Source organism: Zalophus californianus, chromosome 13 (assembly GCF_009762305.2).
Source record: "Zalophus californianus isolate mZalCal1 chromosome 13, mZalCal1.pri.v2, whole genome shotgun sequence".
Taxonomy (NCBI): domain Eukaryota; kingdom Metazoa; phylum Chordata; class Mammalia; order Carnivora; family Otariidae; genus Zalophus; species Zalophus californianus.
In genome coordinates this window covers 41299287-41321472 of record NC_045607.1, presented here as the reverse complement: position 1 = coordinate 41321472, position 22186 = coordinate 41299287, and the positions used below count along the sequence as shown (strand labels likewise).

At 37.0% G+C, this 22186-nt stretch overlaps 1 pseudogene; it reads right to left on the bottom strand.

Annotated features, from left to right (window-relative positions):
• Positions 1-19660, bottom strand: part of LOC113934134 — a 29736-nt pseudogene extending 10076 nt beyond the window's left edge.
• Between the last annotated feature and the right edge of the window lie 2526 nt (positions 19661-22186).

Here is a 22186-nt window from a genome sequence, read left to right as displayed (position 1 = left end):
GGGTTTTGCTTCCCTCATCTCACACAAACTTCAGCCAGAGAAACTCTGATTTATCTGTTGTATTTGTTTGGGCTGCCAGTTAAAATTCATTTGAATAAAGGTTTTTGCCACTAAAAATGTCTGAAAACAACTGGTCAATCAGAGTGAGGAATTTTAGAATGTAACAGGGTGCTTTCAGTCATCCAGTTATAAGATTATTAAAAAAACTCTACTGTAAGGGGAACCCTCCTACACTGTTGGTGGGAATTCAAGCTGGTGCAGCCACTCTGGAAAACAGTATGGAGGTTCCTCAAACAGTTGAAAACAGAGCTACCATACGATCCAGCAATCGCACTACTGGGTATTTACCCCAAAGATACAAATGTAGGGATCTGAAGGGGTACGTGCACCCCGATGTTTATAGCAGCAATGTCCACAATAGCCAAACTGTGGAAAGAACCAAGATGTCTATCGACAGATGAATGGATAAAGAAGAGGTGGTATATATACACAATGGAATGTTATGCAGCCATCAAAAGGAATGAGAGCTTGCCATTTGCAATGACGTGGATGGAACTGGAGGGTGTTATGCTGAGTGAAATAAGTCAATCAGAGAAAGACATGGATCATATGACCTCACTGATATGAGGAATTCTTAATCTCAGGAAACAAACTGAGTGTTGCTGGAGTGGTGGGGGGTGGGAGGGATGCGGTGGCTGGGTGATAGACATTGGGGAGGGTATGTGCTATGGTGAGCGCTGTGAATTGTGCAAGACTGTTGAATCACTGATCTGTACTTCTGAAACAAATAATGCAACATATGTTAAGAAAAAAGAAAAAGAAGAAGATAGCAGGAGGGGAAGAATGAAGGGGAGTAAGTCGGCGGGGGAGACGAACCATGAGAGACGATGGACTCTGAAAAAGAAACTGAGGGTTCTAGAGGGGAGGAGTGTGGGGGGATGGGTTAGCCTGGTGATGGGTATTAAAGAGGGCACATTCTGCATGAAGCACTGGGTGTTATGCACAAACAATGAATCATGGAACACTACATCAAGAACTAATGATGTAATGTATGGTGATTAACATAACAATAAAAAAATCTGCTCTGGAAAAAAAACTCTACTGCAGAAAATTAAATTTACAAAGTTTTTAATTCTGTAATTAATAAGTGAATTTAGTAAGGTCAATCCAAAAAGTCAATTTTATTTATATGTTAATAACAAACAATTGGAAGATGAAATAAAACAATATTTATAAGAGCATCATAAAACCCAAAGTACTTAGGAAGATATTTTTTATTTTTATTTTTTTTAAAGATTTTATTTATTTATTTGACAGAGAGAGACACAGCAAGAGAGGGAACACAAGCAAGGGGAGTGGGAGAGGGAAAAGCAGGCTTCCCATGGAGCACGGAGCCCGATGCGGGGCTCCATCCCAGGACCCCGGGATAATGACCTGAGCTGAAGGCAGATGCTTAACGACTGAGCCACCCAGGCGCCCCAGGAAGATATTTTTTAAAAAGACACGAAAGACTTCTGTATTGAAAACTACAAATAATTGCTAACAGATTTCAAAAAGCATAAATAATTTAGAGCTGTATCATGTTCATGGGGTGAAGAACTCAGTATTATGAAGGTATATGTTCTCACCAAATTTACTTCGACACTATCATAATAACAACCTTACCTTCTCTGGTTTTCCCTCTGCCCCTGGATCTTGCTTATCCTCCTGATTACTTTGTTATTTCTTCAATGCCATCAAGCTATGTATATGTATAAGTATATGCATACTTATATGCTTTGGCTGAGCTAAAACAAAGTACCTAATCTATGGTTTCTCCACTTTACTACTGACACTGGGGGCTGGATAATTCTTTGTTATTGGAGGCTGTTCTGTGTGTTGAATATGTAGCAGCCTCCTTGTCCTCTACCCATATGGTAGCATCCTCCCATTTGCGACAAACAAGAATGTCTAGTCATTGCTAAATGTCCCCTGGGAAGTAAAATTGCCCCTAGTTTAGAGCCACTGACTTGACATATCATTTGCTGAAGCAAAAATACCAACTTTTCAAATAATATTTTTCTTCCTGCCATTCCATTTACTGCTTTCCAATGTTGTTTTTTTATCCCAGTTCTTGCCAACTGCTTTATTATAGATTGAAACATTTGCAATGATTACATCCCTTTAAATCATTCATTTATTTCCCATTAATTATAGAATTAATTCCAAGTTTCTTAGCATGCCATGAAAGCTCCATCTACTTCTCCAGTTTCTTGTCTCACCATACCTGGTTTTAGATGACTATTCTTGATGCATTACTTTTTTTAAATCATTCTTGGCTCACACCACTGTATTGTTTTTCCTTATGTTTGTGCTACCTTTCTTCCCTTGATCTGTGAATCAGATATTTCTTATGTGTCTCTTCAAACCCTCTTGGGTCCATTTCTGACTTGCTACACTGTGTGTCAGTAGTTTTGTGGTGGCTTCAAGGAGTCTGACACGAGTGTGGGCCTGTATGTGTATGTTTCATATCCTGCCATGGGTTTTTCTCATGTTGCCATGTGAGATGCTGGTGGAAATTTGCCTGATACTCATGAATGGGTACAGGAGAAATTGATGCCTGTGGGGCCATTATTTTTTTTTTCTTTTTCTTTTTCACCTTTTTTTTCTTTTGACTTTTTACATTTTTATTTTAATTCCAGTTAGTTAACATACAGTGTTAGTTTCAGGTGTAAAATGGAGTGATTCAACAATTCCATATATCACCCATTCTCATCAAGACAAGTGAACTCAGGGCACCTGGGTGGCTCAGTCGGTTAAGCAACTGCCTTCAGCTCAGGTCATGATCCCAGGGTCCTGGAATTGAGCCCCGCATTGGGCTCCCTGCTCGGCGGGAAACCTGCTTCTCCCTCTCCCACTCCCCCTGCTTGTGTTCCCTCTCTCACTGTGTCTCTCTCTGTCAAATAAATAAATAAAATCTTAAAAAAAAAAGACAACTGCACTCATTAATCCCCATCACCTGTTTAATACATGCTCCCACCTCCTCCTCTCTGGTAACCATCAGTTCTCTATAATTAAGAGTCTATTTCTTGGTTTTGTCTCTCTCTTTCTCTCTTTTTTTTTCTCATTTGTCTTGTATCTTAAATTCCACATATGACTAAAATCATATGATACTTGCTTTTCTCTAACTGACTTACTTCGCTTGGCATTATACTCTCTAGCTCCATCCGTGTCATTGCAAATGGCAAGATTTCATTCTTTATGGCTGAATCATATTCCATTATATATACATATATATACACACACCACATACATATATATATCTTTTTTGTTTTATTTTTTAAATTTTTTATTGTTATGTTAATCACCATACATTACATCATTAGTTTTGGATGTAGTGTTCCATGATTCATTGTTTGCATATAACACCCAGTGCTCCGTGCAGAATGTGCCCTCTTTAATACCCATCACCAGGCTAACCCATCCCCCCACCCCCCTCCCCTCTAGAACCCTCAGTTTGTTTTTCAGAGTCCATCGTCTCTCATGGTTTGTCTCCCCTTCCGATTTCCCCCCCTTTTTTATCTACTCATCAATTGTTGGATGCTTGGGCTGCTTCCATATCTTGGCTATTGTAAATAATGCTATTATGAACATAGGAATGCATGTATTCCTTTAAATTAGCATTTTTGTATTCTTTGGGTAAATACCATTCTTGAACAATAGGAGATATAAATAAATGTTTCCTCCTTCACCCTCTGGGTGGATAGTTTTGAGAATATTCTAAAACATTCCTGAGAAAGTTCCACATAATCAAGCACCAGTTACTGGTCTTGGTATCCAACCCAATAACATATGCTTACATTGGTTTGCCCAACTTCCCTGTTTTGCTCCTGCTGTCCCTTACTTGTGCAGCTTAGGATCAATTCCCAAACAAACTACCTGCATATAAGCCTTAGTCTCAGGCTCCGCTTTAAAACTAAGGCAACCTGGCTAACTTTTGTTCCTCCTTTAAGATGGCTTCTTCATCTTCATCCTGTTAATTCTCTGTCTTCTCAATCATCTTTTTGTTCAGTCTAAGGCTGAGAACTAATTCTTTTTTTTTTTAAAGGAGGTAGTCCCCTTTTTTATTTATTTATTTTTATTTTTTAGAGATCTTTATGTATTTATTTGACACAGAGAGAGAGACACAGCGAGAGCAGGAACACAAGCAGGGGAAGTGGGGGAGGGAGAAGCAGGCTTCCCGCCAAGCAGGGAGCCTGATTCGGGGCTCGATCCCAGGACCCTGGGATCATGACCTGAGCCAAAGGCAGACGTTTAACTGACTGAGCCACCCAGGCGCCCCCTGAGAACTAATTCTTGTGAGCATATAAGTTTAAGGAAAACACATTTCCTCTGAGTCTAGAGAAAGCCCTGAAAAATACATGGAATCATGTGTCAGAATTTGTACAAATTAAATTACAATATCATATTAAATAGCCTTATTCTCTGTGAGTCAGTAAGCAAGAGAGGACTTGAGAGGACTTGAGAAGACTGAAGGCTTGAAGAGGAAGGAGAAACTGAGCTAGATCTTCCATGAGGAATGCTATGGAATCCACTAGAACTGAGTGAAAAAAATCACAAGATAGTGGAAGGCATCCACAGAGGAACAGATGTATATATAACAGGGAATAATACATGTATATTTTTAATTAGTGGACATATGTGGTCCCCTTAATGCCCATCCCGGGTCCTAGGGGTAAAAAGTTTTGTTTCCTAGGTCAGCTGTCTACACTCCCTTTTGTTATGTAGAATCAAGGTTATTTGCTGAAAGAAAACTAAATGCACAACAAAGGAGAACGTGTTGATATTTGTGACAAACAGCTGGTAAGAAAGGAAAAGAGAACCTGGGAGGATATTGTCTCAGATTTGAGGGAGCAGTTCCCATTCATGAAAATCTTGCCTAGATCATTGGGAAGAAAGTTTTCTTCATTAAAAGAAAAAGAAAAAACCCCAACAACTCTGCAGCTGAGATTCAGAGCAGAGAGAGAGAACAATGAAGAGGAAAGACTACCAGCCTGGGAACCGGCAGGGCAGACAAGAGTAAGAGGTAGTATAATGATGTGGGAGTCTACGAGAGAGTCCTTGAGCATGCCGAGTGTGCCAGAGTCGGCCAAAACACTGCTAAGGCCTTGTTAAGGGACGTCCATGAGTAAAGCAACCTCTAAGTATACAATACCGTGTCATTAGCTACAGGCACTCTGCTGTATAATAGTTCTCCCGATTACTGAAACCGTGTGCCCTCTGATCATTATCTCCCCCACCTCCCCACCTCGCCCAAGCCCTTGGGAGGCACAATTTTACTGTTTCTTTTGGTTTGACTATTTTAGATTCCACAAAGAAGTGAGATCATAGAGTAGGTGTCTTTCTATGTCTGGCTTATTTCACTGAGTATAATGTCTTTCGGGTCCATCCATGTGGCCCCAAATGGCGGGATTTCCTGAGCTTTTAGTGTCCTAGCCCCAAATCAGATATATGCATTATGCTTTTTAAATTGAATTTCAATGATATTAACAGAGTTAAAGTGAGTACTTCAAATGTGGCAAGATTTGTGCTAAATGCTTTATCAACATTATCTAAACAAATACTTAGTATAACCACTTAGAGACCGTTATTGTGGATAGACAGTAAATCTAGACAAGGTAAGTAATTTACCTATGGGCACAATACATATGATAACTCTAGGAATAGATACCTCCGGTCTGCCTGACACAAAGTCCATGGTTGTAACTAGTAGAAAGTATACAAAAAGTCACCAAATGGCCAACTATGATCTAAAATAAGAAAGTCTAGGGAAAGTGAAGGAATACTGTCAAGATAAATACTTCTATATAATTTGACATTATTACTGACAGCATTTAGAAAGCAAACAGATGCATGTGCATTAAAGGGCAGGGGGAGAGTATCAGGTGGCAGGTCTATAAATAGTGGTATGTGCCTACTAATTAAGATGGATAGCTGAGTCCCTGGTTATACTTCTATTTTTGTTTATAAGGTATCATTTTCTCTGTAAGGATTGTTGAATGGCGGTTGTTGTCATGATCAATGCATAAAAAATGAAATAAGTTAATATCATTTCTGGTTGAAAAATACCATTCATTTGGATTGAAATGAATGTTTAAAACCATGAAAAGTGTAAAAAGAAACTGAGCATCATTGCAACACTTATCAATAAGATCTGAATCTGTGTCTAAGGGCTGTCATTATACTCTTGAAAAGAGTATGAAGTGCAAAAGTTAAATTTTTTCCTTAATTCATTCAAAAAACTTTCATGGAAGAGATTCTGAACAAAAAAAAAAATACTTTACTACTTTAATTCGTAGATATTAGTATCCTCTTCTTATAAATAAAGAAACAAAGGTTTGCAGACTTTACCCAACACACCTGTGGTCATACAGCTGGTGGGTGGCAGATTTGGCTTTCTCGTCAGGCTTGTCTGGTTCCAAAGTCTGCTCCATATTCCCTAATTAGGCAGATTCACACAGTCTTGCAAAAATAAGCAAAACAATCCCTGGGTGCCATCAGCGCATTATCCTTCCTCCTCCTCCTAATAACAACCTTTGGGGGAAACCTCATGGATCACAGGCTTGGGCAGAATGTCACATTGTCTGACAGAACGTCGGCTTAAAAGGTCAATAAGCTTCTCAGTAAAGCATTCTAATCATCCACGGAAAATAAATTGCTCCTATTTCTGCTGACTAAACAAAGTGAAGGCTAACTCATTATGTTCATATTTTGGGTACATTTTCTCAGGGCCAAAAAGTTACTAGTAGGTAAATCATAGTCTGACCAGCTATTAACATTTTTCTAAAAAGATAGTTTTAATTATCTTCACCATGAGTGAGAGTTTTAAACACGATGGAAAAATCACATACACTTGAGCCCAACTGGAGGACATACAGAGAATTCACACTAAGGTGATGAGGGTACGAATGAGTTTGACTACAGAGGAAATATCTGAGAATACAGATTGCTGCCATAAACACCTACAGGATGAGTCAGGCTGCAGAAGTTAGAAACAATCAATAATTACTAAGATGGAAGGAAGACAGAGCAGGAGGAAATTGAAGGAGAACCCTTAGAATGGATTTTCAGGAAAGAGTCCTCTGACCATAAAAACTGTGAGTTTTTAGAATAATCTATCTACCACAGGAAGCTGTGAAAGTGCCATCATTTAGGACACCCAGGGATTAGACAGGATCCCAGAACCACTAAAAGCAAGTGTTAGCAGATACATTAGTGGGGAATGAAGACAGTAGCTTTTCCATTGTTTACTCCCATCAGTACAACTTAGCGGAAGTCTTCTTTGTCCTTGAGTAACCTTTCAGATGTTTGTTAAAAGATGCAGATTTTCACCCCGTTGACTCAGTTATGCTTTTTTTGACCTTCGTGTTTCTGTTGGATTTGTTCAGGTCTCATGTATCCTGAAGAGTCACCGGTGTGGAGCTTGTGATTGTGACAAAGAGATTGTTTGTTTTAACATACTCACCGAGGAAAAATTAGAACATACAGACATGCAGTTAAGTATCACCGATATCCTAAGTACTTAGGGATGAACATGTTAACATTTCTATGAAGAAACTTCCCAATATTTCAGGTATGTGTGTGTGTGTGTTTATATAGGTTTGTGTTCATAGAGATTATAATTATACTATATAGATTCTTCTGCAATTTCCTTACTAATTAAATATAATGTAATGATCCTCCATGAAATTAAATAATCTTCTAAGTATTATAATACAGATTGCATCCACGGTATTGATTTATAACTATTAATTATTCTCAATTGCAGGACCCTGGGTTGTTTCTGATTTCTTACTATTATATAAAATGTGATGCTGTCTACTCTCATACATCAATTTTTATCAAAGCTTTAATCATTTCTTTAAGAGGAATTCTTGAATCGCTGAGGTAAAGGGTTTGCACGTTTAATTATTTAGGTACCCTTCAGTTTGAATGGAGTGTTCGGGAGGGTAGAATGCAGGCTGTTGTCCATTTCCACCACCCAAACCACCCCCGCCACCGGCCCCCGGGCCCGGCCCACTGGGGTTGGCTCTCGCAAAAGCTGCCTGGGGCAGGGCCAGCTGCATTGACTGTCATTTCTTTGCTGCTGGTGCTGGGCAGATGTCCCACCGCCTTTGCCCCTGCTGGCCCATTTGCTAGCACTCTCACGGTAGCTTGGCGTAACCTACTTCATGGTGCGTCCAGTGTGGCCCAGGGTCTACTTACGGGAGAATCATTTGAGGTGTATGTTTAAAAAATGCAGGTTCAGAATCTCTGGATGTGAGGCCCCCAGATGTGTTTTTCAGCAGGTACCTCAGTGATTCTCACGCACATCAAAATTTGAGAGTCCTGGAGTTCTTTGGCCACTGGCCCTATGTATTTCTATTTTATTTGGTCCTCGGGAGAATGGACTAGAATTAATCACTCATCTGTTCATGTACCACAATCATCACTGAGGTATAGGTGACATACAAAAACCTGCCCCTGTTTAAAGTTTACAGTTTGATCACTTTTGACATATCTACACACCTGTGAAACTATCTCCACAATCGAGATAAACATTTCTCATCCCCATTTCTTTCTCCACCATAGGTATTAACTTGACCTTCTGTGATTCCTTCCAATCCACTTCCACTGTTCCATATATTCTTAAAAATACATTATATGGTGAAAAAAAACCAGGTTTTTTTGGGGTATTTTTAATGACTGAAACCAAACAAATCTAAAACCACAGCTTCTGGAAGAACCACTTGTTCTTGCCGGTCTTGTACCTCTCCTCGAACTTGACCTTGGCCTCTTGTCGGGCCTTTCGTTTAAGAGCAGGGTCTCTGAAGACATCCTTGTTGACAACAGTCTTGTCCAAGGGGATATCCACAGAGCGTCAGTCTGCTTGTGTGACCACAGGCTGATTCCATGTGGATGAGTTTCCTTATCTGTACAATGGGATTCATAGAACTACTTCACATGATGACTGTGAAGATTTGATAGATAAAATAGGCAAAATAATCATCAGAGTGCTTGCCAGAGAGGAAACTCTTAGAAGTGTTTAGTATTGTTATTGTCATGATTATTTCCAATTAACATTTCCATCAAAAGCTATTTTCCCTGGGGCGCCTGGGTGGCTCAGTCGTTAAGCGTCTGCCTTCGGCTCAGGTCATGATCCCAGGGTCTTGGGATCGAGCCCCGCGTCGAGCTCCCTGCTCTGCGGGAAGCCTGCTTCGCTTCTCCCTCCCTCTCCCACTCCTCCTGCTTGTGTTCCCTCTCTCACTGTGTCTCTCTCTGTCAAATAAATAAATAAAATCTTTAAAAAAAAAAGCTATTTTCCCTTACCCTAGATGACAATATTATCACAAATATATTTGTAAATTTAATAATGTTATATTATTGTTTTAATTTTCCTTTCTTTGATTAATAATAGGTAGGGTATTCACCATATGGGTATTGGTCATTTGTATTCTTTCCTTTGTGCCTTGCTTGGTCATAGGACTTTTTTTGGCCTATTTTGCTGCTGTAGTTTCTAATTTACTTACTGATTTGTATAAGAGCTGCTTCTTTCCTGTCTAATAGGACAACAACCTCTTGCATGCTTTTAGGCAAAATGTGTGTGACATTAAACAATTTCCAAAACAAAAACAGCCATACATTTCCTCCCACATTTTCCGGAGCACTATTCTTAGGATGTGAATCTAGCGGGACATTTTTTACACTTTTATACACCATTCCCCAAAGATGTGGTTTTCAACCTTTTAAATTCTCATTTCAATTCTAATGTCTTACATTTCTTTGACTTAATGAGTTCTTTTTAATAACTTATCTGTTTTGACTTCAATCTAACTCCAAAATATTGATATTTTTTGGCCTTCTGTAAAAAAAGGCAATTTTCCAATTTTCATATAAAAAAAGCTTCACGCTATTAACATGCCTTTACTTCTCTGGGCTAAATAATGCCAAATGTTTTGCTTTTTCCTCATTAAACTAATTTTCCAAATCTTTAATGACACATAATGTAGCATATCATTTACAGACATAATCTTTAGAATCAACACGTACTCAAATTCTTATTCAGCTCAGTAAATTTGGACAAATCCATATGTCTGAGCCTCATTTTTCTTACATGTAAAATGGAAAAAAATAATATCTATCTCAAAGAAGCAGTATGAAGGTTAAATAAGATAAAGCATGTGGCAGTTTAGGTACTTAATAAATGGCAGTTATAGTTTAACACTGAATTATTATCATTGTTTTCCAATGAACCTTCCTCCAGTTATATGGTTATATAAATTATTCCTATCTTAGCGAATATCAACAGCAGTCATTCACCTAGTTTTGAAATTAGAAATATTGGAGCCACCCTCAGATCCTTCTGCTCTTGCATTCCTTACATCTAATCTCTTGTCAAGTCCTGCCAAGATAGCAAATGACTTGGCTTCACCTCCATCTACTCTGTTCCATCCCCAATGCTGGTGCCTCCATCCAGAACCCTCATTATGTCTTGTCTGGACCTCTATGAGGATCGGCACCCTCAAAGTCTATCTTTAAACTCTTGCTCATGGACTATTTCTAAATCATAAATTTAAGTTTGGCACTGGTCAACTACAATACTTTCCCATTTCTTAGAAGGAAAAGTTGAAATTATTGGGTATGGAATTTGAAATCTTTAACACGATGACCTCAATCTATTCATGTGGTTTTATCCTCAGCCTATTTCCCTACATCAATGACCCTTTTAAATTATTTTGCAGTGTAATCACAAACATTTTTGCGATATCCAGCATATTCTGTGCACACTTATAGATTAGGGCCTTTGCTCAAAAAAAAAAAAAAAAAATCCTACCTAAAACAGAAAATATTCTTTAATTCATTCAAGATTAATGGAAGGGAAATTAATATTTACTGAGCATCAAACAAATGCCAAGCACATTTAAAAGTTAAAATAATCCTGTGAAGTAACTATTACTAGTACCATGTTATAAGGGATACAACTAAGTATTTTGCCCAATTTCACACATGTAAGCAGCAGAGCTGGGATTCCATATTCTTTCCACTTTCCCAAAATATTAATTAGGTGTCTACTCTGTGTCCTGTAATGGAATACTGTGGACATAAAGATGAATTAAAAGCAGATGCCTACTCAAGGAGATCACGGTCTAGTGGAACAAAGCTCAGATATGTCTTATTTATGAGGACATCCATGTTTCCACCAGCTGTGTTGGTGGCATAACCACGTTCCGCAGTTTGATAATCCATGGCTGCTCCATTACCTGCCATGACTTTTCGCTCTAGGTCCTTATCTGGTTGTGCACTTTCAAAAACGGTAAGAACCTTAATTTACATAATAAATTAGCATCTTTACTGCTTTGAGCAGCGTAAGAAAAGGCTTGAGAAAAAAGTAGAGGATTGAAATGAATGGCCAAATAGGACTTTAGGCTTGCTCTAATTTTCTTTAAATATGTATGTATCATAATGGAGAGTTCATTGAGTGGCTGCTATTTTCTGTTCTACACATGGGAAATTTGATGTAGATAAAAGGCAGACTATCTAAGCAGGAGGAAGAACAGAGATGGGAATTCGAATTGCTTGGATACTTGGTCTGTTGCTTTTCTTTCAAACTACATTGTGTCACCCTTTCATAAAATTATAAAGCCAATGTCAATGGTAGACAGATAGATGAATAGATAGATTTTTCTTACGATTGAAAAAAACCAAAGTGTTAAAAAAAATTCCCATATGCTCAACTGCAAAGATTACTCCTACTAAGGCTTATAAAATGTAAAATTTGAGAGGGAGAGAGAGACTTCCACGGGGTCCTGAGCCCACTGGTCAGAAACTACTAGCATAGCAGAAGGAAAACAGAAGACCAAGTTTTAACTAGCTATCTGATATGCCTGCATCATTTGGGTATTATCATTGGTTTTCTCATCTTAGAAGATAATAGTAACAACTTGCTCATCTCTCAAAACCATTAGAATAAAATAGGTAAAGCATATAAAATTTTTAAAATCAATGAAGCACTATCAGAGTTTCTGGTATTATTATTATAGTACTACTTTTGTAACCAGAGTTCTATGGATTATGGAATTAAATATCAGAATGAGAATTTAGAACTGAGAACTCTACTACTACTTTCTCATTCTATAAATTAGGACACTGAAGTTCAGAATAGCTAAATGGCTGCCTAATGTCATATAGGTATTGCTTAAAATGCCACATAAGCACATGTTCTATTTAGTTATAAACACTGCTGGTTATTTAACCCAACTAATCTTATTAATGTCTGCACCTTAATCAAGAAAAGTGGACACTGTTGAGGATAGGGACATGGGTATCATCATATATGGGTACTGGTATGCATTTTATAAGATGCCTTGAATCAACTGTGTATACATTATCTACATATCAGAATCTCTGCCCTTAAATAAAATGCATTGATCAAAGATATATTACAGCAGTAAATGGGTTTATAGAGATAGAGGCATAAATTTAGGTATCTAGATTAAGGTATATAACTAGACCCATTAAGCCTTTTTCATATACCAAGAAAGAGGAGCACAGAGAGCTTAAGTAATTTTCCTAGAATAAATCACACAGATAATAGATGACAGAGTCAGGACTTGAGACTGAATTTTACTAACTCCAAAGACATTTTTGTCCCTATAATACATAGTACTATATGTTAATGTAATATTACATAGTAGTTTCTGTATAATATTAAAAAATTACAGTTAATTAACAGGCAGTTTGGAGAACATTCTACTGGAACTTAAGTAGGAGAAATTACTTATAACTTGAAGAAAGATGGGCAATTTCAGTCACTCTAAGGGTGAGTAGGACACGGTGAGATGGCCAGAGAATGCAAGAACAATCAGGTAAGTGAAAATTTCAGGGGCAAAGGCATGATACCCGAAAGATCAAGACATTCTTAGAGGTAGAACCGTCCATGTGGGTACAGTGGAAGTGGGTAAGCTTAAAAGATCTATGGGGTTATTTCTGACCTCATAATCTTAGTGCCTAATAGATTGACCGATAGAACCAAATTGATGAATAAATGAGTGAATGGATATGATGAGAGAAGGAAAAGGAGAGCTTCATTATAAAAAGTCTTAAATTCCATGCTAAAGATTTCAGAAATCATCTTTATATTTTGATGGCCAATTGAAATATTTTAAGCAGATGTGTGACAAGGTTAGATTTGTATTCTAGAAAAATCCCTCAGGTTGCAGAGAATAAGATGGTCTGGGAGGATTAGAGATATAGACAACATATAAAAAATTTTTGTTAATGAACTAGAAAAAGATAAGGAAAACCCACTAGATGCTTGATAATGTCTTTAAACAATTCTCAGAGAGAAGGGCTATGGAGAAGGACAAATAATGTGGCAAGTTTGGGTTCTATTGAATTACAAGTGCTATATATTCAGGTATATTCTAAAAAATGAGTACCTATAACTTAAAGTTGCCAGCATTTATTATTTGAAGTCTAAAGCAGAAAAATGGAGAAAATATATTTCAATAGGGATATCGAGAAGAAGATGATAATAGAGGAAAGTGAGAAAGAACATTCAAAGAAGAAAAAGGAATGGAAGAGAGTAACATCCTGGAAGCCAAGAGAATTTACAGACAGAAGGGGTGATCAACAGTTCTTTCTTGGTTTGCCTCTCTCTCTCTCTCTTTTTTTTTTTTTTTGCTTGTTTGTTTTGTTTCTTAAATTCCACATATGAGTGAAATCATATGGTATTTGTCTTTCTCTGACTGACTTATTTCACTTAGCATAATACTCTCTAGCTCCACCCATGTCATTGCAAATGGTAAGATTTCATTCTTTTTGATGGCTGAGTAATATTCTATTGCATATATATACACCACATCGTTTTTTAAAAGATTAATTTGTTTATTTTAGAGAGAGAGGGAGCACAACCAGGGGGAGAAGTGCATGGAGAGGGAGAGAGAGAATCTCCAGCAGACTCCCTGCTGAGCACAGAGCCCGATGGGGGGCTCGATCCCAGGACCCCGAGATCATGACCTGAGCTGAAATCAGTAGTCAGCCGCTTCACCAACTGAGCCACCCAGGTGCCTCTACACATCTCCTTTAACCACTCATCTATCAATGGACACTTTGGCTGCTTCCATAATTTGGTTATTGTAAATAATGCTGCTACAAAGCAATTTTGAAAGAAGAACCAAACAAAAAGAACAATTCCAGAATTCAAGTTATACTACAAAGCTCTAGTAATCAAAACAGTATGGTACTGGTACAAAAATAGACACATAGATCAATGGAACAGAATAGAAAATTCAGAGAAGGCAGTTACATTTGAGTGATATTTATTTTTTAAAACATGGACAAAACTTAATAAGCTCTTATAGTCTCAGGACTGGGGGAGGGGTGCTGTTTGTGATCATGTATCTGATGTTAAGTGCCCTAAATATTTCTCTATCAGGATTGAATTACAAAATTATATTATAAATTATACAGCCTACATGTCCACTTTAATTTATAATTACTGGTGATATACTATATTTACAGGCATCAAAGTTGGCTGGTTCAGATGCCTGCATCATCAAGAATGGAAATTTAACCTATTTATGGCTAAAATTTCCTTGACTTTGAAAAAGACTTACTCTACCACTAAGCAGTCTTCTAGTCCTCAAGCAGCAGTGCTCCCTCAATTGTACTTCAAAATACTGTAGTCAGAAGAGACAAAGATCAATTTGACTAAATGGAAGGACAATTTTCGTATTGTTTGGAACTAGATGGAGAATGTACCCAAAATTTTGGGAAAAATATAATGATCCAAGGGCAAGATCATTTTTATGTTAAGACTATAGAAGAACATTTAAAAACTCAGCATTTAATGCCTATCCTCCTTGGTAGAAGGTACTTCTGCTCCTTACTTTCCATACCCTCATCAAGTGTGGTCCTAACCTCACATAATGTGAGCCTTTGTTGTTGTGGATCTGAATTCTAAAAAACTCTAACAATTTCAATTCTAAAGAGTTTGAGACTCACTTATAAGATAATTTTTCATTGATATACTTATTCATATCCACATACTTACCCATATATTTATAATATGTTGAAATATTCCATTTAAAAGGGAAATTTAGGTAAAAGAGAACTATTGCGATCCATACTATTCAGAACTACTCAGTTAGTAGACTAACAATTCATCTCCCTGGGAAATGGAACATAAAACAGTTGAGTATAGTCCATAAACTAGGAAATAAGAAATTCAGTTGAATTAATGAAGTTCTGAATAGACTTTATTCATTTTCCTCTAAAAACTGCTGCTGTGTACTTTATTGTGTTCACTTCTCCGTTAGAAAAAGTAGAGCATTCAAGGGCTTTTTCATAACAGAATTTAAGATTTCCAACTGTATGCTCTGAAGAATAGACTATAGCAGTCAAAACGCATGTTACTGCTTCTACATGCTTAATATTTTAGGGAATTTTTATTTGATATGTTTAAAGTATTTTATTACTACAAGCTAACAAGCAATGTCTTTAGAGTCCATAATTATGTAGAAGGTAAAATATTTTTTTTCTTTTGTAGCTTTTTAAAAAAATGAAATTTGAAATGGAATGCATTAGAGGGCTCACAGCTTACTCTAGGTTTTTAGCTATTTGTCCAGGTACGGCCCTATCATATCTTATTACTGTACCTAAGAATAATGTTTAACTTTATCCTTTTTTAAAAATTTCTTTGCACCACAAATTTGTGCTCCTTTTAAAAATTTGAGTGTTTATATTTTAGCCATGGCACAGTTTGTGGAAAATCTTTGATGGGAACTGTGAAAGCTTGTTGAAAGTCACAGTTTAAGATTAATATAAGCACCTACAAAAAATACAGACAATTCATAGTGGTTCCTATATTTGTTCCTATAAAATAAAAGTGATATCAAGACACAGTATACTCTAAATATCTTTTTTTGACAAGTGAGATTTACTTTTAATTATCTCTGATATCCTTTAGATCAGTACATGTCACAAATAACTTGGTAAAAATAATGAGGTCTTGGTTGCATGAGACCTCCTTCTAGCTATGTGTAAATGAAATCTTCCTACTGGGAGTATTACTACTGTAACTTATCTGAAATATTTAACATCAAATACGAATGCTAATATTAATATCTAAGTTTACTCTAAGAAGTATCATATTTATGGATTTATTGAAATAAAACCCAGTCACACATTATAGTTCATTTTTTTTGCTTCTTTTGTTTTGTTTTGTTTTGTTTTTACTTTTCTTGACAACTTGACAACTATCAGTTACTATAAAAACAAGTTTCATGCACGTTTGGGGCTTTATTCTCACGGATAATGCCAGAGAATAAGTTCTATAAATATATTTATACTTTACAGAGTCATTGCCATGAAGGATGTGCCTATATGACAGTAAACATGCAAAAAGTGAAATCTGGCTTTCATTCAATTCCCAAGATTTCTCACTCCCAGAATAATCAATTTTTGGAAACCTGAAAAATGTATGTAAATATTTCCATTTTTTTTCTGGAATATTTTACATTGTTACTCTATGCTTTTCTAAAAGCTTCAAGTAATTATCAGCACACTTGATGAAGGGTATGTAAGAATATATCCAGCATAATAGCTGCTAGAAAGCTGACCAGAAAGAGCGGTGTAATCTGTGGGTTGTCCAAACCCTTGCGACCCACAGAAAACTTTATGTGGCATCTTTAATGATAGGTAACCATCTTACACAAGGACAGTTTATTTCTATTCTAAAACCACAGCAAAAACGCAATGGCTCGTTCCACATGGGCTTCAATCTTTTTTTCTAAGTATAAAGTATATAAACCCAGAATTTTATTTATTTATTTTAAGATTTTATTTATTTATTTATTGGTGAGAGAGGGAGAGAGAGAGCACAAACAGGGTGAGGGTCAGAGTGAGAAACAGATTCTCCACTGAGCAGGGAGCCAAATGTGGGACCCGATCCCGGGACTCTGGGATCATGACCTGAGCCAAAGGCAGATGCCCAATGACTGATTCACCCGGGCACCCCTAAACCCAGAATTTTAGAGAGTAAAAGGGATCATAGATTTTATGTAGACTAGTGGTTCTCAGATATTTGGGTTACAAAGATTAAAATTTTAAAAGAAATATAGCAAAAACACTGAGGTGGAAGAAAATAAAGACTGGTCCGTTTTTCATGGAATGCAACACTTTAAACAGAGATGAATGAATAAAAGAAAATGTGGTGTATACATGCAATGGAATACTATTTAGCCTTTAAGAAGACAAAAATATTCTGCAGCATGTGCTGTGTTGTATTATCCTTTAGGATGCTATGCTAAGTGAAACAAGACAGTAACAGAAAGGCAAATACTGTATGATTTCACTTATCTGAGGTATCAAAAATGGTCAAATTCATAGAATCGAAGAGTGGAATAGTGGTTGCCAGGGGCTGAAGGAAGTGGGAAATGGGGAGTCACTAATCAATGAGCATCGACTTTCAGTTAAGGAAGATGAGTAGGCTCTAGAGATCTGCTGTACAACCTTATGCTTGCAGTCAACAATAATGCACTGTACACATATACATTTGTTAAGAGAAGGATCTCATGTTATGTGTTCTTACCCCAATAAAATAAAGTTAAAAAGAAAGTACCATTATTATAAGGTATTCAAAAATTTTTACCCCAAATGCTAATATTAATACTAATAATACAAACGGAATAAAGGACAACCTGGTAGATACATTTTAATTTTCTAAAAATCTCATGAAATGCAATAGTGGATTGTCACTCCTGTTGTTCGTGAGGTAATCTTTATTTTTTTTTTAAAGACTTTATTTCTTTGACAGAGAGAGGCAACGAGAGAGGGAACACAAGCAGGGGGAGTGGGAGAGGGACAAGCAGACTCCCCCCTGAGCAGGGAGCCTGACGCGGGGCTTGATCCCAGGTCCCTGGGATTATGACCTGAGCCAAAGGCAGACACTTAATGACTGAGCCCACCCAGGTGCCCCTGAGGAAATCTTTAACATGTCCTACCAGGGCACACACTCTACCCTGCCTTCTCAACCAGCCACGTCTCTCACTCCCATTGTTTTTTGCCCTCCAACTTCCCAGACTTTCTTTTGGTTCCTCCAGAGCAGTGGTCTACAGAGTGAAATAAACAAAGACACAGGGGGTCACAAGATAATATTACATTTTGGTGATGGTGAAAATATTAGGATTTATTTTGACATTTATCTACAAAACTGTTAAAGTAGACTTCATTGACGTTTTCGGTAAGGATTACCGCCTTGATACCTTGGTCTGTCGGAGGGTGCCCCATTACAAAGTGGAGCAGCTTTTTGGGGAAGCATTGTGCTTGCAAGCCTGCACTGTTAGATGGCTTCAATCTTACTCTTCTGTCCATTTCCAGAATATTTTAAAGCACTGCAGTTGATGCAACACAAGATTTCTTTAAAAAAAAATAAGTTTACCCTTTTAGTAAGGTTTTATTGAGGTTGGTTTTTAAAAACATTGCTTTTTATAATAGAGTATTTATAGATCTTTGGAAATAAGACGGGCAGTGACTATCAAAATCTTCTGTGATGTCCAAAGTTTGCTAGTTAACACATGGCAAAATTCTTAGAAGAATTATTCTACATAAAGATGAATTCCTGTTTTCCTTTTCAAAAAAATGTGCTCATTTCTGTCAAATGCTTCTCTTCAATTTCAAGCCTACTAATCATTTTTTAAAACTAAAATTGCCTAGCCTATTTGAAGTAACTTTGATGTTTTAATGAGTGAAACGGCTAATAATGCTCTCTTTTAAGGAAACTCTTGTTATGGATGGAGCTCTTTTGAAGACAGATGTTTGGAAGTGTTTCCATCATTATTATATAGATGTTGGAAGTTATGTGATTGTACCAACCATAAATGTTCTCATCTCTGCACACTTGATGTCTTTGGAGGCAAAGTTTTCTAATCCCTTAGAATTTTTTAAATACAGAATTTCTGTGGATTTGAGATTTATTTGTTAAAAATTGAATATTCAATACACTCTGATCAGTTTTCTAGACAGCTGACTGATGCCAGGAAATCACAAATTGCTAGGCAATTTTTAATAAAAAATTTTGCTTCCTGGGCAAATGGATTATAAAATCATATTCATAATTTTCTAAGTTTGACTAATCATGTAATTTTCCTATTTAGATATGCTCCTTTGTGGACTATTATGTTTTAAAGCTATAATAGCCATTAAAATTAGTCATCAAAATAAACTGGCCATAGAAAGACTTTTAATCACTGTATCACAAAGTACTGCACCAAGATTTTCAAAAATAAAAATGTGTAATCTATTTACCACAGTGCTCTTTTTTGTTGTTAGAATGGAAAGGTTTCTGTACACTTCATGTAATATTGAAACATTTATGTTTTTGTTATTTTTGTATTATATACACCATATAAATACAATAGTACACATATCCTACTCATGGAAAAAGAAACAAACAAATAGTGTGGTCAAATTTTTTAACCGCTTGTTCTACATAATCAAAATAAAATTGGGAGACCCCTGCTTTCATCAGTTGTGCTTCCTGCCTCTTCAGGATGTTACTCATGCCTTGCCACTTGCCTGAAAGGTTCTCAGCCTCCTCCTTTAATCTCTCACGATCATTACTTACCTCCTGCTCATCCATATCTCAGCTTAAATGCCACTTTCTTAGAGAAGCTTTATCTGATCTCCTTCAAAAAAGTTAATTATTGGACTCTCCTGTGGCTCTTTCTACTTTATCTCCGTAGTACTTACACACAGTATGTAATTTTCTATGCATCTCTGTGATTATTTGTTTAATGTTTCTGCCCCCACCCCGCTCTCCAAAACACCAGGCTCTCAGCGACAGGAAAAGAGAGTCCCTGCATTCCTAGTACCTTAGCAGCCTCAGACATGTAGTAGATATTCAGTGAACATTCCAGTCATATGTGAATGAATGAATTGTCCTTGCAAACTTTATTATGAAGAGCAATTCAAGGACCAGTGTTTGGCAGTCATAAGTTGGATTAACCTTTTCATTTGTACAGATAACACAACTGAATCCCGAAGAGATGAAATTATGCCTGTTATATTAAATTATTATGCCTACACTTCAGAAACAAGAAATTAGGCCTCCTCATGCCCAACCCAGAGATATTAATACTCTCATGTTGTATCAGTTTTTTATACCACATTGATTTCTTGGGATCTGTTCTTTCCCTCTGAGTCAGTTATCAACTTCTCCATTTCAGAAATTATGTTTCATCCAGGGTTTTGTGTGTCATGAACTTTATACAATTCTGAGGATCCTCATTAAGCAAACTAAACAAAAACAAAATTGGACACAAAACTGAGTTGGTACAATACGTGGTTGAATATACTGGCTGTAATTGGATTTTTTTAAATTGCTATACCATGGTGGTTATAAATAAGTTAACTAATTACAAAGAAGTAACAGAATCATGGATAGTATACTTCTAAAATAAAACATCTGCAACTCAACCTCCCTCTAGCTAGGTCGCAATAATGAGGCTACTCCAAAGCTGATTGACTTGACAGGAAGGAGCCAGGTGACAGTGAAAGTTGGAGAGGAAAGAGACAATGATATTAACTAACTTGGTTACAATGACTTAATTTTGCAAATTTTTCAAGACATAAAATTCTATGAACATAGCGTTTGAGCCCATCCCAGAGCCCTGGAAGGGGATAGTAGAAATGAAGCACCTTTAAAATTAAGCTCTATTAGCTTTGGGGGTGCCTGGGTGGCTCAGTCAGTTAAGCATCTGCCTTTGGCTCAGGTCATGATCTCAGGGTCCTGGGATCGAGCCCCACACTGGGGGGGGGGGGGGGGTCCCTGCTCAGCGGGGAGTCTGCTTCTCCCTCTGCCTGCTGCTCCCCCTGCTTGTGCTCTGTCTCTCTGTCAAATAAATAAGATCTTTAAAAATAAAATAAAATTAAATTAAAAAGCTCCATTAACTTTATAATAAACACTCCTCTGCTGATATATTTTGTGTAAGAGCTGTTGAAGTTTGCTCTCCTTGACCTGCTCCATTTGTTCCTACTCTGTATTGTGTAGGCTCAGCAAATTGAATTTATCAAATTGCCAAGTTCCTAACACCATCCCAGTAGCCGGTCCACTATTTTTCCCACCCTCCTATTGATTTATTTCTTTTGGTTTCTCTCCTTCGGGATTTTATTCACTTCTGGAGATAGAAAAACCATGTCCTGAATTTGAACATTTAAAAGCTTCTCTGGAGAGCCTTTTCACCTCTGAGTCAAGTTCAAAACATTTATTGCTCTAACAGCATAAAATGGCACACTAGGGTACAACTCCTAGTGCTCAAATGCTACATATATGTATACTCAAGGTGTAACATTTAATCTTCTAAATTATGTACATTCTCTTTCATGAGGAAGGAAGTTATAAGTTAGCTACAGCCAAAAGATCAACCTGATTGCCCTACAGTCAGCAGGTGTCCCTCCGCTCTACGATGCTCTTCAGATGTTCACTCAACCTATTTCTCTACCCACCTCTGTGTCTTGCATCTCTGCCTATTGCACTTGGATCATCTTCCATAAATCTTTGACTTCCCCTATATTCACTTCAGTAAAGTAGACAGAGAACATCAGCTTTGGAAATAAATATACATTTAGTATTTATTAATTCCTCTTTAAAAATATATATATATTTGTATATTCAGCTCTCTGACTCTGACTGTAAACTCAATACACACAAAAGCTATTTCCTTTCTTCTTTCTGTTTTTCATATTGTCTAGTACAATGGCTTGGAAGTATGCAGCATTAAGTAGACTTATGTAAATTCAAACTAATTTGGACTGTCATTATGTTGATTACTTACCAGAATTTGAAAGGATAGCATTTTAGTACCAAAAGAAAAAGTTGTTAAAGCTCCTTATTAAAGAACTGTTCTTTGCCTGGTAAATCCTCCCTTGGTGTCCATGTCCAACCATTTAACTCAATGATCGCATATCCTTATTTTATCTTTTGGAGATTTAACTGCTAAAATATATCCTTATACATACATTCCATTTTTGAAAAAAAAAAATCCCACAGGTTGTCTCTGGCAGGATGGGTAAATTTCATAAAACTTAGGAATCTACCACAGAGGGTCTTCTCTGTGAAGCATTGTCATTTTGTTTGCCAACTCTGAAAGACTTCTTTCAAGAGCTG